Source organism: Eubalaena glacialis, chromosome 6 (assembly GCF_028564815.1).
Source record: "Eubalaena glacialis isolate mEubGla1 chromosome 6, mEubGla1.1.hap2.+ XY, whole genome shotgun sequence".
Lineage (NCBI taxonomy): Eukaryota > Metazoa > Chordata > Mammalia > Artiodactyla > Balaenidae > Eubalaena > Eubalaena glacialis.
Window position 1 is genome coordinate 135952329 of NC_083721.1, and position 13981 is coordinate 135966309.

The window sequence follows — 13981 nt, forward strand, 5'->3', positions numbered from 1 at the left end:
ATGACCTCAGGGCTAAGTAGAGCAGATAGATTTCCCTTGAAGGTTCTTGAGATATGAACTGCAAAGGCAATTACTAAAAATACCGTTTGGCTAATCTTCCCCTTGACAATTCACTTGGGTGCCCTTTGACTGGGACATTCTCCACACCACCCCACACCGCCACCCTTGCTCTTAATAAAGCTAACATGCACAGTCCCCGACTTTCTTATCTGTCTGCAGCCTTAACAAAACTTGAAAGACTTCCCTAGACCACATGCCACAGAAGAGAAAACCTGGGCACGGGACAGGTGGATTTGCAGCTTTGCTCAGGGGGCTAAATCCAGAGGCCGTTTCTCCCAGAACAGAAAAATAGAGGCTAATATTAGCTTTATTTTGCTTTGTTGTTAGGTGGATACTGAAAAGGGACTAAAATCAATGCCCCAGTGACCATCTAGGGAATGAACAGCATCACCTGGTGCTGTGCCCTGTTGGGAGCAGTGAGAGGCATTGGGTTTGCTATTGAGGAAGAGTTTGTCTTGGTCTGTGAATCAGGCAACCTCTGTTCACTTAGTTGGAGGCTGAGGAGTTTACCATCCAGTGAGACAAGTGCTTACATGTTCCTGCCATTTCTACAATATGCGTTTGGTTTTTTGAGGTGGCATGCTTCATTAATGAATATTTTCTAATATCAGAACATAGATATTGGTTTCTGTTTTTGGTAAAAAGTACATAACATTAAATTTATCATTGTAATCATTTTTAAGTGTACAGTTCTTTAGTATTAAGTATATGAAACTCTACATTAATTAAAAAAGAATTCCTTCCTCCCCTCAGCCCTTGACAACTACTCTTTTTTCTTTCATTTTTTAAGCCACTTTATTGAGGTATGATTGCCATAAAAAACTGTGCATATCTAAAAAAGGAAACAATAACTTGATGAGTTAGGAAATAAGTATACACTCATGAAACCTCTACTACGTTCAAGGCCATCCAACATCTCACCTCCAAAAGTTTCCTCCTACCCCCTTTATATTTTTAAATTTTTATTTGTTTATTTTTAATATAACTTTTCTTTTGTGGTAAGAGCACTGAACATAAGATCTACTGACCTAGCAAATTTTCAAGTATACAGTACAGTACTGTCAACTACATATACACCTTATGTTGTACAGTAAATCTCCAAAATTTATTCTTCTGCTTTAACTGGAAATCTGTACACTCTGACCAATACCTCCCCATTTCCCTGTCTGCCCAGGCCCAGGTAACCACTATTCTATCTACTATCCTATTCTGTGAGTTTGACTATTAGATTCCTCATAAAAGTGGGATCATTCAGTATTTGTCCTTCTGTGTCTGGCTTATTTCACTTAACATAATGTCCTCCAGGCCCATCTGTCTTGCTGCAAAAGGTAGGATATCCTTCTTTTTAAAGGCTGAATAATATTCCATGTATATATATATCACATTTCCTTTAGCCATTCATTTGTCAATGGACTTTTGGGTTGCTTCCATTTCTTAGCTATTGTAAATAATGTTGTAGTGAACATGAGTGTGCAAATATCTCTTCAAGATCCTGCTTTGAATTCTTTTGGATATATAACCAGAAGTGGGATTGCTGGATCATATGCTAATTTCATTTTTAATTTTTTGAGGATTCTCCATACTGTTTTCCATAATGGCTGCACCATTTTACATTCCCACTAGCAGGAGGATGCACAAGGGTTCCAACTTCTCTGCATCCTCACCAACACTTGTTATCTTCTATTTTTTGATAGGGGCTATCCTAATGGACGTGAGGTGATATTGATAGCAAGCAGGATCCTGTGGGGCTCCTGGGCACAAAAGTCCTTCTGTGTCCTCCATTTCTTTTCTTTTGTTTTTAAAAAATAGTTATTTATTTATTCGGTTGCACTGGGTCTTAGTTGCGGCAGGCACGCTCCTTACTTGTGGCATGCGTTAGTTGAGGCATGCGCGTGGGATCTAGTTCCCTGACCAGGGATCAAACCTGGGCCCCTTGCATTGGGAGCGCAGAGACTTATCCACTGTGCCTCCAGGGAAGTCCCCTGTCCCCCATTTCTTGATTATAGGAAATAAGCTTCATGCAGCCTCCATGATCTTCCCTGAGGGCAGGTTCAAACAAATGCTAATTAGGGAAGGGAGGGGATATGAGATAAGGGAGAAACAGTCAAAAGAAACAATAGTGCAGCCTTGGGGCAGGGTCCTGTTTCCCCCTCAAGGGATATACATTACAATGTCTTTGAGCTGTTTTGCAGATACTGAAAGCCCCCACCAGGTGGGAGAAGTTAACTATATGTTGCCCACAAGCCGGGAGTAGACCCCAGACCAGTTGGAACCAGAAGGTTGATGATGCTGACTCCCACTTACCTCACCACTAACCAATCAGAAGAATGTCCATGAGCTGATCATGCCCTCTTTGAGTCATTACTATAAAACTCCTCACTACCCCCTCCAGGTAGGGACACACAGTTTTGTGGGCATTAGCCTGTTGTGGCCCCCTTTGCCTGGCAAAGCAATAAAGCTATTCTTTTCTACTTCACCCAAAACTGTCTCCAAGATTTAATTCAGTCTCAGGGTACAGAGGCTAGATTCGGCTTCAATATCTCATTGTGGTTTGCATTTCTTTTATGATTAATGATGTAGAGCATCTTTTGATTGAGCATAGGTATTTATAAGTAAAGAAATCTTGTGCAGAATAAAATGAAGAAAAGTTAGTGTAGTAACATTGATGGTGAATCTTATGGCCATGATAAGAACATATTCCCTTTCTTTTTCTTTTAATTTTTAAAATTAAAAAAAATTTTTTGGTCATGCTAAGCAGCATGTGGGATCTTAGTTCCCCAACCAGGAATCAAACCCATGCCTCCTGTGTTGGAAGCATGGAGTCTTAACCACTGGACCACCAGGGAAGTCCCTCCCTTTCTTTTTTATGTTGCACTGTATGTGAAACCTCCCACATAGCTTAGTCATCTTTTCTGCTGTTATTTGAGCACACTTGTACTTTCTGACCTGATCCCCCGCTAGAAGCTAAATTTCAAATTTATGAGTCATCGATTGCTGGAACTGGAAAGGATATAAGAGATATTCTAATTACAGCATCCCCATTTTACAGCTGAGAAAACTGAAGATTAAAAAGTGAAAAAGAATTCAACTGAGAAGAAATATCTTAATATAAGAGGAAAAAATCTTTCTAATTACTGAAAAACCTAAATTCTATTTCATCCCCATTATGAAAAATTTCTATCAAATCTGGAAATATTGGAAGACTCAGTTTCCTGTGGTTGAGCACATTTTGAATGATTATCACAATTTTTCCAAGGTCTCTGTAAGATGTTTTGTGCTGTAATCCCTTCCTCTTTGTAGCTCCAATGTGACTCTTTGAGTATAGGCTTTGGAACTCAGGACAGATTATTGGCTCATATACCTTATAGTTATAACATGTATTAACTTTTACTTTTGTTTAAGCTTTGACAATGAGAGTAAATTCACATGTGTGATGTCATGATGGTGAAAGGAACATGAAGTTAGGAATAAAACAGCAGGTCAGCTTAACCATCATTACTGAACCCCCATCTTGTGGCAGGTGCTGTTCTGGGCCTCATGAAGTATATGAAATCTCAACAGTATGGACAGGAGCCTCAAGGCCAGTACAGGCCCAACAAATCTTCCCAGAGCATGTCCTGTGTATTAGGGGTCTCCTGAGAAACAGAAACAATAGGATGTATGTATGTATATAAAGATACTTATGATAAGGAATTGACTCACATGATTATGCAGGCTGAAAAGTCCCAAGATTTGTAGTCAGCAAGCTGGAGACCCAGATGAGCTGATGTTTCAGTTTGATTTCTGATGCCAAAATATTGGCTCTCTGTACACTGTTGCCAAATAGAAATACAGAGACAGAATTTAGGAGGAAAGAAAAAGAGTAGCTTTATTTCTTTGTCAGGCAAAGAGGGAACACAGCAGGCTAGTGCCTCCAAAAACTGTGCCCCCTTGGAGAGGGTAGTGAGAAGTTTTTATAGTAATGGTTCAAAGAAGCCATGATCAGTTCATGGACATTTTTCTGATTGGTTGGTGGTGAGGTAAGTGGGAGTCAGCATCATCAACCTTCTGGTTCTAACTGGTCTGCAGTCTATGTGCTTGTGGGCGGCATATCATCATTAATCGTTAACTTTTCCTACCTGGAGGGGGTTTCAGTATCTGCAAAATAGCTCAAAGATATTGTTGTACGTGTGTCCATTGATGGGGAACCAGGACCTTGCCCCAAGGCTGAACTACTGTTTCTCTTGACTTTGTTTCTCCCATGTCTCATATCTCCTACCTTCTCTAATTAACAGCTGCTTGAATCTGCCCGTTGGAACTCAGGGAAGGTCATGGAGGCTGAATGAAGGTTATTTCCTGTAATCAAAAAATGGAGGCACAGAAGGGCTTTCTGCCAAGGAGCCCCACAGGGTCCTGCTCAGCATCGTTCTGAAGGCAGGAAAAGATTGATGGCTCAGCTCAAAGTAGTCAAGCAGGAGGAGGTACCTCTTATCTGATTATTTTTTAAATTATTGAAGTATAGTTGATTTACAATATTAGTTTCAGGTGTACAATATAGTGATTCAAAAATTTTATAGATTATATTCCATTTAAAGTTATTATACAATATTGGCTATATTCCCTGTGTTGTACAATATATCCTTGTAGCTTATTTATTTTATACGTAGTAGTTTGTGCCCCTTAATCCCCCTCCCCTATCTTACCTCTCTTCTCTTTTCTCTCCCCCTGGTAACCACTAGTTTGTTCTCTATATCTGTGAGCCTGTTTCTGTTTTGTTATATTCCTTCATTTGTTTTATTTTTATATTCCACATATAAGTGATAACATACAGTGTTTGCCTTTCTCTATCTGACTTATTTCACCAAGAATAATACCCTCCAATTCCCTATCCATATTGTTGCAAATGGCAAAATTTCCTTCTTTTTTCTGGGTAATGTTCCAATACCTGTATCTTCTTTATCCATTCATCAGTTGATGGATACTTATCTTGGCTTCTATATCTTGGCTATTGTAAATAATGCTGCTTCCATATTTTGGCTATTGTAAATAGTGCTGCTATGAACAGTGGGGTGCATGTATCTTTCTGAATTAGTGTTTTCAGTTACTCTGGATCTATATCCAGGAGTGGAATTCCTGGATCATATGGTAGTTCTATTTTTAGCTTTTTGAGGAACCTCCATACTGTTTTCCATAGTGGCTGCCTCAATTTACATTCCCACCAACAGTGTACAAGGGTTATCTTTTCTCCACATCGTCTCCAAAACTGGTTATTTGTGGTCTTTTTGATTTACTTGATCTTTCAGTCTTTCAGTGAATTGGAAGAGGCCCACCTAAAAAGAGAAGATCAATCTGCTTTACTCCGTTACCGATTCACATGTTAATCTCATCCAGAAACACCCTCATAGACACATCTAGACACCAAATGTCTGGGCACCCTGTGGCCCAGTCAGGTGGACACATAAAATTATCATCACACTGTGATTATCACTGAGGGTTTCCAAGATGACTTTGGGGAACATGGATAAATTTACCAGCTGTGTGACCTTAGACAAGTTATTTAACTTCACTGTGCCTCAATTTCCTCACTGTAAAGATGACAATAGTTCCTCTCTCATTGGATTGTTTTAAAGATTAAATGAATCAATACTTGTAAATCACTTAGAATGGTACATGGCAAGTAGTTAAGTGCAACATGTGTTAAATACAATTTTAACATATTTCAAAAGCTGTGTATTTATTTTGATGTGCACTACAAAGAAATACAGTTGGCATGATTTCAAGAATATTTTTGCTTAGGATGAAGCTAAATATAAAAAAAAACCAGTGGGTTGATTTCAAGACAAATATTAAGTAAATATTAGTATAGGAGGTATGTGATAATGGTAAAAAAAAAAAAATTGAGACAGTGGAAAGTGAATGATTAGGTTTTGGAAATACTATGAATGAGAAAAAATAAGATCATATCTGTGGTGACCAAACAACCCCAGCCTGGTTTTCTGAGGGATTTCCCAGGATGCTGGACATTCAGTGCTAAAACCAGGAGAATCCCCAGCAAACCAGGATGTTTGGTCTACCTATATAACTACAGTTTGATATTTATTCCACAAACATTTGATGAGCACTGGGGGCTTCCAAAGAGCCTCTAAGGAGTTGGCAGTGGAATGGACCCTTGGTTCTGTTGCTCTTGCTACTGTTATGTCTGTGACTTTAAGCAGGGCTTTTCATCTTCCCTCCATCTGTTTCTTAGTCTGCAAAGGAAGTGGTTGGAATAAATGACCTCTAAATCCTTTCCAACGCCGGGGTTCTTTGATACAAAGCACACAATACATCTGTTACTGCTAAAATCTCTACTCCCACTGATGTCCCAGGTGAGAAAAGAACAATGAGCAAAGAGTACATGTGATTCTTTTCTTAGCTCTCAATTCCAGCCTGAGTTAGGGGAGAAAATGAATGTAGTGGAGACTCCCCTCTCCTGGGCTCCCAACCAACCACAACCATGACACACTAGGATCCTTTGAAAAGATCTCAATAATGTATGTGGTCAGAAAATTGGCAGAAGAGAGCCTTCCCAACAGGTTTAAGATTCCATAAGAAGCACATGAAGAATTTATTAGGGAGAGAGGGGATGTTTATGATGCCCAGAAATACAGGTTGCTCCAACTGTGGTGGCGTTTGGAAGTTGAAAAGGAATGGTAAGACCATGATAAATAATTTACTTGATTAAGAAGCTCTTATTTGGAATCTTGTTTCTCTTCATCAAATGACATTTTGGAGTTGGCAGTATTCCAAGTTTCAGGCAAGTTATGTTACATAAGAGTGTATCTCCTTGGCCATCTGTTTTTGTGTGAGTAAAAACATCTTACAGTCACGTCTTGGAAAAGCTATCTCACACAAACAATTATTTATACATATTTTTTCCAGAATCAATTTAATGCAACAAATGTCTATTGAGTGCCAGTTACGAGCTCAGTTCTGTGAAATCAGAAGAGCAATGAGGATCTCAGTTTCTGGGAGCCGTGGCTAAGGAAGCATGACAGGAATCCAATCATCACATTATACTGATGATGCTATTTGTGGAAAACCTGATGATTTTTACCTGGAACAGAGGTTCACTTTGTATAAGATATGGCAGACAGAAGAGGCTTTGGGTATGGAAAGTCTAAGAGAGTTTCTAGACTCAGAGAACTTAATTCTCAGGAGTCAGGTCTTTTTTCATAATGAAATTCTCTGATGCCCAGACTCCTTCCAGGCAACATTCTCTCTAATTATAGCTTCCCTGAGTCACTGCAGGTGTTTAGAGCTATAATATTGAGAGAGAGATAGATTATAAAAACAAGGCCATTTCACTGGGGGTATAGCTCAGGGGTAGAGCATTTGACTGCAGATCAAGAGGTCCCTGGTTCAAATCCAGGTGCCCCCTGCACATTTTTCTTTTTGCTTTAGAAGAATATGGATTGATTTTGACTTTATTATCTTCTGTAGCTCATGACTGGTTGAATAATAACTAATGTCCCTTGTATATATGCCAGACAGCAGACTAGGTTCTTTACATTAATTATCTCCTTCATTTCTCACTAAAATTTTACAAGATACATTATCTCCATTTTACACAAGGAGTCTGAGACTTGGAGATGCTACAAAGGACAGGCCCAGGATTTAAACTAGGAGAACACGTTCTCAATGACTTCATTATACTACTCATTCTGTTCTCCTTCTGTTAAAAGCTTTGTCACAAATTTTCACTTAGCAATGCTCCCAGAGTGCTAGGACTGTCCATAGCCTTTTAGAACCTTTTGGCTGCAGGGCAAACCCAGTAACTTAGTGATGGTGCCCACACTTTACAGTGCCCTGGGGGCAGTCAGGGAATAGAGTCCTTGTTCACAGAACACTGCTGTGGATAAACATGAACTGGCCTAAAGTTTAGGGAACTGCACTCCTTTCCTGCTCTAAAGCTTGAGGACTTTCTATTACCTTTCCACCCCCAGTTCATTTCCTGCAGCGAGCACCCCACCTTGGGTGCCTGCATTCCGGACCCAGGCTGGGGTCAGAGGTCAGGCCTTAGTCTAGGTTTAACTCCTGCCTGCAGCTCAGGCACTGCTGCATTTTAAAATCAGTTTGAATGACATACACTGAGTGCCTACTACATGCCAGAATTGTGCAAAGTGTGAACCCAGAAGTGAATAAGACACAGCCCCTGGACTCAGTGTGCTCTCAGCCAGGAAGCAGGCCTGTAAAATAAGAAGTCAGACAGCTGTGAGCTGGACCGATCTGGGCCAGCTTCAGGAATGCAGAGGAGACAGCTATTACCTCTGTCCAGAGGAGGGAGGTTACAGGAGGCTTCCAAGAGGAGCTGATGGCAAGTCAGGGTCTCACAGAAGAACAGTATCACACCAGAGGGAGGGTGGAGGAGAGGCAGGGGTGCGGTGAGTGAGGGTTGGGTCCCAGGCAGACAGAACTGCATGGGCAGAGGCTGGAGCCAGATGGATGCAGTTGGAAACAGCTGGAGCACAAAATGTGCTATGGGGAGTGTCAGCAGAGGAGGCTGAATCTGAAGAGGCAGACAGGGATCAAAATGTAAGAACTCTTGTGCTGAGAGGCTTGCAGTTTATCATGGAGGTCTTTAAGAGGAGTGGCCTAGATGCACCTGATTTTAAAACGACTGCTGTGGGAGCAGTAGGGGATGGATGTGAGGGGTGGAGGCTGGGAGACCATTTAGGAGGTGGTGGCACTGCGGTGCAGGGGTGGGGGTGGGCATAAGTGATGTCAAAGCTAAAATCAGCAGTACCCAGTGATTAACTGGCACTGGAGAGGAGAGGTTGGAAGAAGTCCAGAGTTGTGTTACATGCTTTGACCAAATGACTGAGTACACAGTGGTGTCACCAACCAAGACAGGGAGGAGGCTGATCAGATGGTTAAATAGGCAGACCTGGCACCCAGCTCTGAGCCCACACTGAAATCCTGGCCCCACCACCTCCCAGCTGCATGGCCACTCTGTGCTTCAGTTTCCTTACTTGCAAAATCAGTATGCTAACAATAATACCTGTTTTGTGGGATTTTTTCTGATGATTCAGCCGGAAGTTATGGCTAGAACTGAGCCTGGTACATAGCAAGTGTTTAGTAAATATGGACTATTATTATTACAACAAAGCAAAATAGGAGGAGATGCAGGTTTGAGCAGGAAGACAGCAAGTGTAGTTTGGAGCACACTGGGTTTGCAATCTGAAGATTCTGTAGAACCTCAGAGTGGAGCAGCTGGGAAGGGTCGTCTACAGCCCTCAGAGAGCTATGAGCTGGAGCTCTGGGGACTGTGGGCTCCTTAGCTTCACAGCAGCTGCCAAGCTTCATCAGGGAGAACTTACTGCAGTGACAGAGATTTCCTTGACCTTTCTTCTCAATCTTGGAGATACACAAGATTGAAAGTTCTCAGACTGGAACTCAAGGAACTAGGAATCAGTGGTGTTCAAAGGTGAATTTTGGACTTCTTAACTGTTATTTTTTTCCAGCTGTAAAATGAGACAGTTCACCTGGATGAGATCCCCTTGAAAGTCTGATGAAATCATGTACAATATACAATCCATGCACACATACAATATTTGCCTGTAATTCAGAGTTGAACATGAACCTCTGTAGTCCAGTTGTGGATTCCCAGTTAAGACCCCCTCCATGTCCAATACTTGATGGCAGCACGTGATATTTACAACATTCACTTATGTGCCTGGAGATTTATGGGCAGTTGGTGGTGTATTTTAAACACTGGAGAGTTAGACTGAGAATATAGCACTGAGCTTTAAGTTCTGAGAAGAGAATGAATATACATGCTCTGGGAAAAGTAGGAGGTGATGTGGCTAGAAGGGAATCAGGGAAGAAATTAAATCTAGGAGGAATCTCAGCCACACAGATATTTATGAAGTATGATGAAACTCATAAAAGTGGAATAAGTGCTTATAGGGGGCATAATAGCATCTGGGGGTATAGCTCAGTGGTAGAGCATTTGACTGCAGATCAAGAGGTCCCTGGTTCAAATCCAGGTGCCCCCTGTTTTTTTTCTTTTGCTCTTCCTGGCAGCTTCATTAAAAGACTGGATCTAGGGTGAGGTAAGCAAGGTGCCTAGGGCTCAAAATTTAAGGAGGCACTCACTCTCAGGTTCATGGAGGCGCCTTGACTTATTAATTCCCTCACGGTAGAACTATGTGCTCATGTAAACCCACCCTGCCTGCACCAGATGCACACAAACACAGCCACATACCCAGAGACACCCAAAGACACCCCCACACCAGATGTCCCCCAACCACACACACACACACAGATCCACACACAGTCACACACAGACACACCAATAGACAAAAATACACACACACATGCACTTTCTCACATGTACCTTTATTTCTCCGGTCCTGTATATTCAAGTCTTATCAACCAGAAATTTCCAGCTTCCTTTCTACAAACTTTTTATCTTTTAGTAATTTTAGAGTTACAGAAGAGTTGTAATGATAGTACAGAGAGGTACCCTATAACTTTCACTCAGCTTCCCCTAATGTTGACAAGCTTACATAACTGTGGCATATTTCTCAAAACTATGAAACATCAGTGCAGCACTATTAACCAAACCAAAGACTTCATTCAGATTTCACCAGTTTTTCCACCAGTGTCTTTTTTCTTTTCCAGGATTAAATACAGTGTACCATGTTGCATTTAGTTGTAATGTCTTCTTAGTCTCCTTCAGTCTCTGACAATTGCTCAGTCTTTCCTTGAGGTTTTTTGTTTGTTTGTTTTGTTTTGTTTTTTTCTTTCTTTTTTTTTTTTTTTTGTATTAACACTTTTTAAAAGTCCTGGTCAGATATTCTGTAGACTGTCCCTCACTTTGGGTTTGTCTGATGTTGTCTCATGATTAGACCAGGGTAATGAACTTCTGGGAAGAACATTACAATGGTGCCATGTCCTTTCTGTCACACCTTCTTAGGTGTGGAAGAAAAACACTGCAACACTTTAAGAGTCTGCTACATTGGTAAAATTTTTAGAAGTCTGATGTGTGAGGTATGTCAGGTTATGCCTTCTAAAGTGAGAGACAGCACACAAAACAAGGTACGTCGCTTGGTGAGCCTCTGGGTTTTGGTGGCAATGTATTTGGGTGTGTTTCTCTGGTATGTTTACTAGACAAAAATAACCCATGAGATTGTCAGGTTTTGTGTGGATCCCAAAGCAAGAAAATAGTCTGTACTCAATCTGTGGTGAACAATAAAGATTTGTATCCTATTCATGCAAGGTCTGATGCAGGTCTTGTGGTCCTTGTCCCTCTTGTAGCTATGTCATCTAGCAAAATGTGGCCCTTAGGATCATCGCTCCAGGGGGAGAGGACATCAGTTCATAGTTGCCTTAGTCCAAGGGTGACATACATCTCTTCTGCTCACAGTTCCTTGGACAGAACTAGTCATGTGGCCCCAACTTCATTGCACTGGAGGTTGCAAAAAGTAAGAAATCTTTTGGGTACTTGGTGAGTATGAATTTTCTTTGCTATAACCCATCTACCATTCCAATATGGGCCCCTAGTTGGTGGAAATTTTTTCTGATTCTTCTTGTTATCACCAGTGACTGGCAAGGACCTTGCCCATAATATGGGCTTAGAAAGTATTTGGTGAATAACAGCTATTCAGTGAATGAATAAATAATGAAGCAAGATACATAAAGAAAGTACATTTTTAAATTACTTGGAAACTAGTTTTATTATAAGGCAGGAGTTATACTTCTCACATTTAAAAAACTACTTATTGATACTTTTCTAAACAATCTTTTAAAAGATTCAACCTTCATTAAAGAAGGTAATGTTGTCTGTGCCCATCAAGTAAAATACAGAATAATAATCGTTTTTACTGGTTTGTTTTACTTTGGAAAATAAATGTTTCCTACTCTGCCTCCCTTTCTAAAACAGTCCACATGAACTTTACCTATTATAAAATCAAAACACCTTTATTATATAAAATTTTAAACATATATCAAAGAATAAAGGAGGGAATAAAATTTGGTTGGCTCTTCACCACTGTCTTTTTTAAAAACTGTTGTTTTGTTTTATATGTGATTGTGTTTGTACATGTGAGTGTGTGTTTTTTGTGTGAATGTATGTAAATATTTATTAAACAAAAATGCATTAGGCATGTATTAGGCAGCATCTCAGATCCTCTTGGCCTTGACCATTTCTGAGGCCCTTGACCACCTTTTCTGTCCTGGCTGCCACGGGGGTAACTGAGTATGTAAGGACTTGTCAGCTCCACCCAGGCATGCCCTGCAGCCTTCCTTCCTGTCCACGCTGGATGCCCCGGCCTCCCACTCTTGGCTTCTTTCATGCTTTTGAGGTGTGAGAGGTCACGGGCCCAGTTGGTGCCCCCACATACAGAACCTGGAAGTGTTAAGGAGCTCATGCACTACGGGGAAATTTTTCACCAATGAGATGTAGAAACTGAGGCTAAAATCTTCTCCTCGTTTCTTAGGACAGATTGTCTGGGTATGCAGTTGTTCACACATCCTCTCAAGAGACAGTTTTCTGAGATCAAGCAACTAGTGCATTTGTTACCACGTGGAGGCCAGCTTGGAAATTCACCCTTGAACTGATTGAACCTTCTTTCTCTGCCTCCCTCCCTTTCCCCTCACTTCTGCTCCCTGGGATGGCACTTTCTGAAAAACTAATAGTACACAGCTTTTCTCAAGCTCTAGGTTCTGGGGTACCTGGGTACAGCAGACGCTCTGGATGCTTTGCCAATTTTCCCTTCAGCCCTTCCCACACAGTTCACCCTGGCTTGATTCTAATTGCCAGCATCTACACCTCTTCCCCTAAGGGTTTTTTTTTTTCACCAAGAGCCTACTTTGCATCGCTCATGGCAAGCTGGAAGTGCCAGAGAATTAATGGCCTTTGGGAACAACCCTCAAACAGTGACTGACAGAAGTTGCTGTTTAAATACCGGATTCTTTACCCTTTCTGCAGGATCAGGCTGAGCCATTATGCCATCTGCCTGGGCTCCAGAGTTCCCAGTGGAATTGATTTGGGTTGTCCACAGTAGTAACTTGCATGACTGTGCAAACTTTATTGGCTTCTCCTTTCCTGTCCCACTTCCCCTCTCCTCACAGTGTGCCCTGTTGTTACCTCCCAAATAAGTTACTTGAACTTGAATTCTTGACTCATAGTCTGCTGCTGTGGGAACCCAAACCAAGATAGCAGTCTAAGACATTTTTTAAAGTTGATATAAACTGATTTTTCTTTCATTTAATAATATATTCTGTACATGATGTTAAATATTTTAAAACTTTTCTAAAATATATGTTTTGAATGCTGCATGTTATTTATCATATGGATTATATAAATAATTCATTGGACATTTCAGATGTTTTCAATTTTCCTATCCAACTGTAATTAAGCCAGTGCTAAATGGAGCTGGAGAGGCTATGTCTCTAGGGCAGAGTCACAAATACATAAGCCACAGATGGGTCATTTGTGCACATGATAGGAAAGAAATAACCAATGTAGAGATTTCCCCTGACTTCTATTTGATGTTTCTTGAAGGTTGCCATATAACAAGAGTTCTTTAGAGAAAGATCCAAGGAATCTCAATTACATTCTACTTTAAAAGGATATGAGCTGCATCCAAGCTTTCATTAAACAATGAAATTCTTTTCTCTTTGAAAAGAAATGACAGCTAAAGTTCATTATGTGGTACTTTGGTGCCCAGTGGATTCTGTTTTTCTGTGAGGAAACTTTGGCTTCCTGCTTCCAAAGAGATATACCTTTGTCACTGTTATACAGTTAGGATAATGTCTAAAGGTTTATTCCAACTTCCTTAATGATTTGGGCCCAGTTAACTAACCACTATAAGCTCTAGGTTCTCTTCATTTGTACATTGGGGATAATAATAGTATTCCCCTTACTAAGTTTGATGTCAGAATTGTATAATATAAA

The 13981-nt window shown here is 40.7% G+C and overlaps 2 non-coding genes across 2 annotated transcripts; both read left to right on the forward strand.

Annotated features, from left to right (window-relative positions):
• Positions 1–7387: 7387 nt before the first annotated feature.
• Positions 7388–7459, forward strand: TRNAC-GCA (transfer RNA cysteine (anticodon GCA)). The gene has a single exon. It is a non-coding gene; the product is annotated as a tRNA-Cys (tRNA).
• A 2545-nt stretch (positions 7460–10004) lies between these two features.
• TRNAC-GCA (transfer RNA cysteine (anticodon GCA)) lies at positions 10005–10076 on the forward strand. Its single transcript has one exon. It is a non-coding gene; the product is annotated as a tRNA-Cys (tRNA).
• Positions 10077–13981: the final 3905 nt, after the last annotated feature.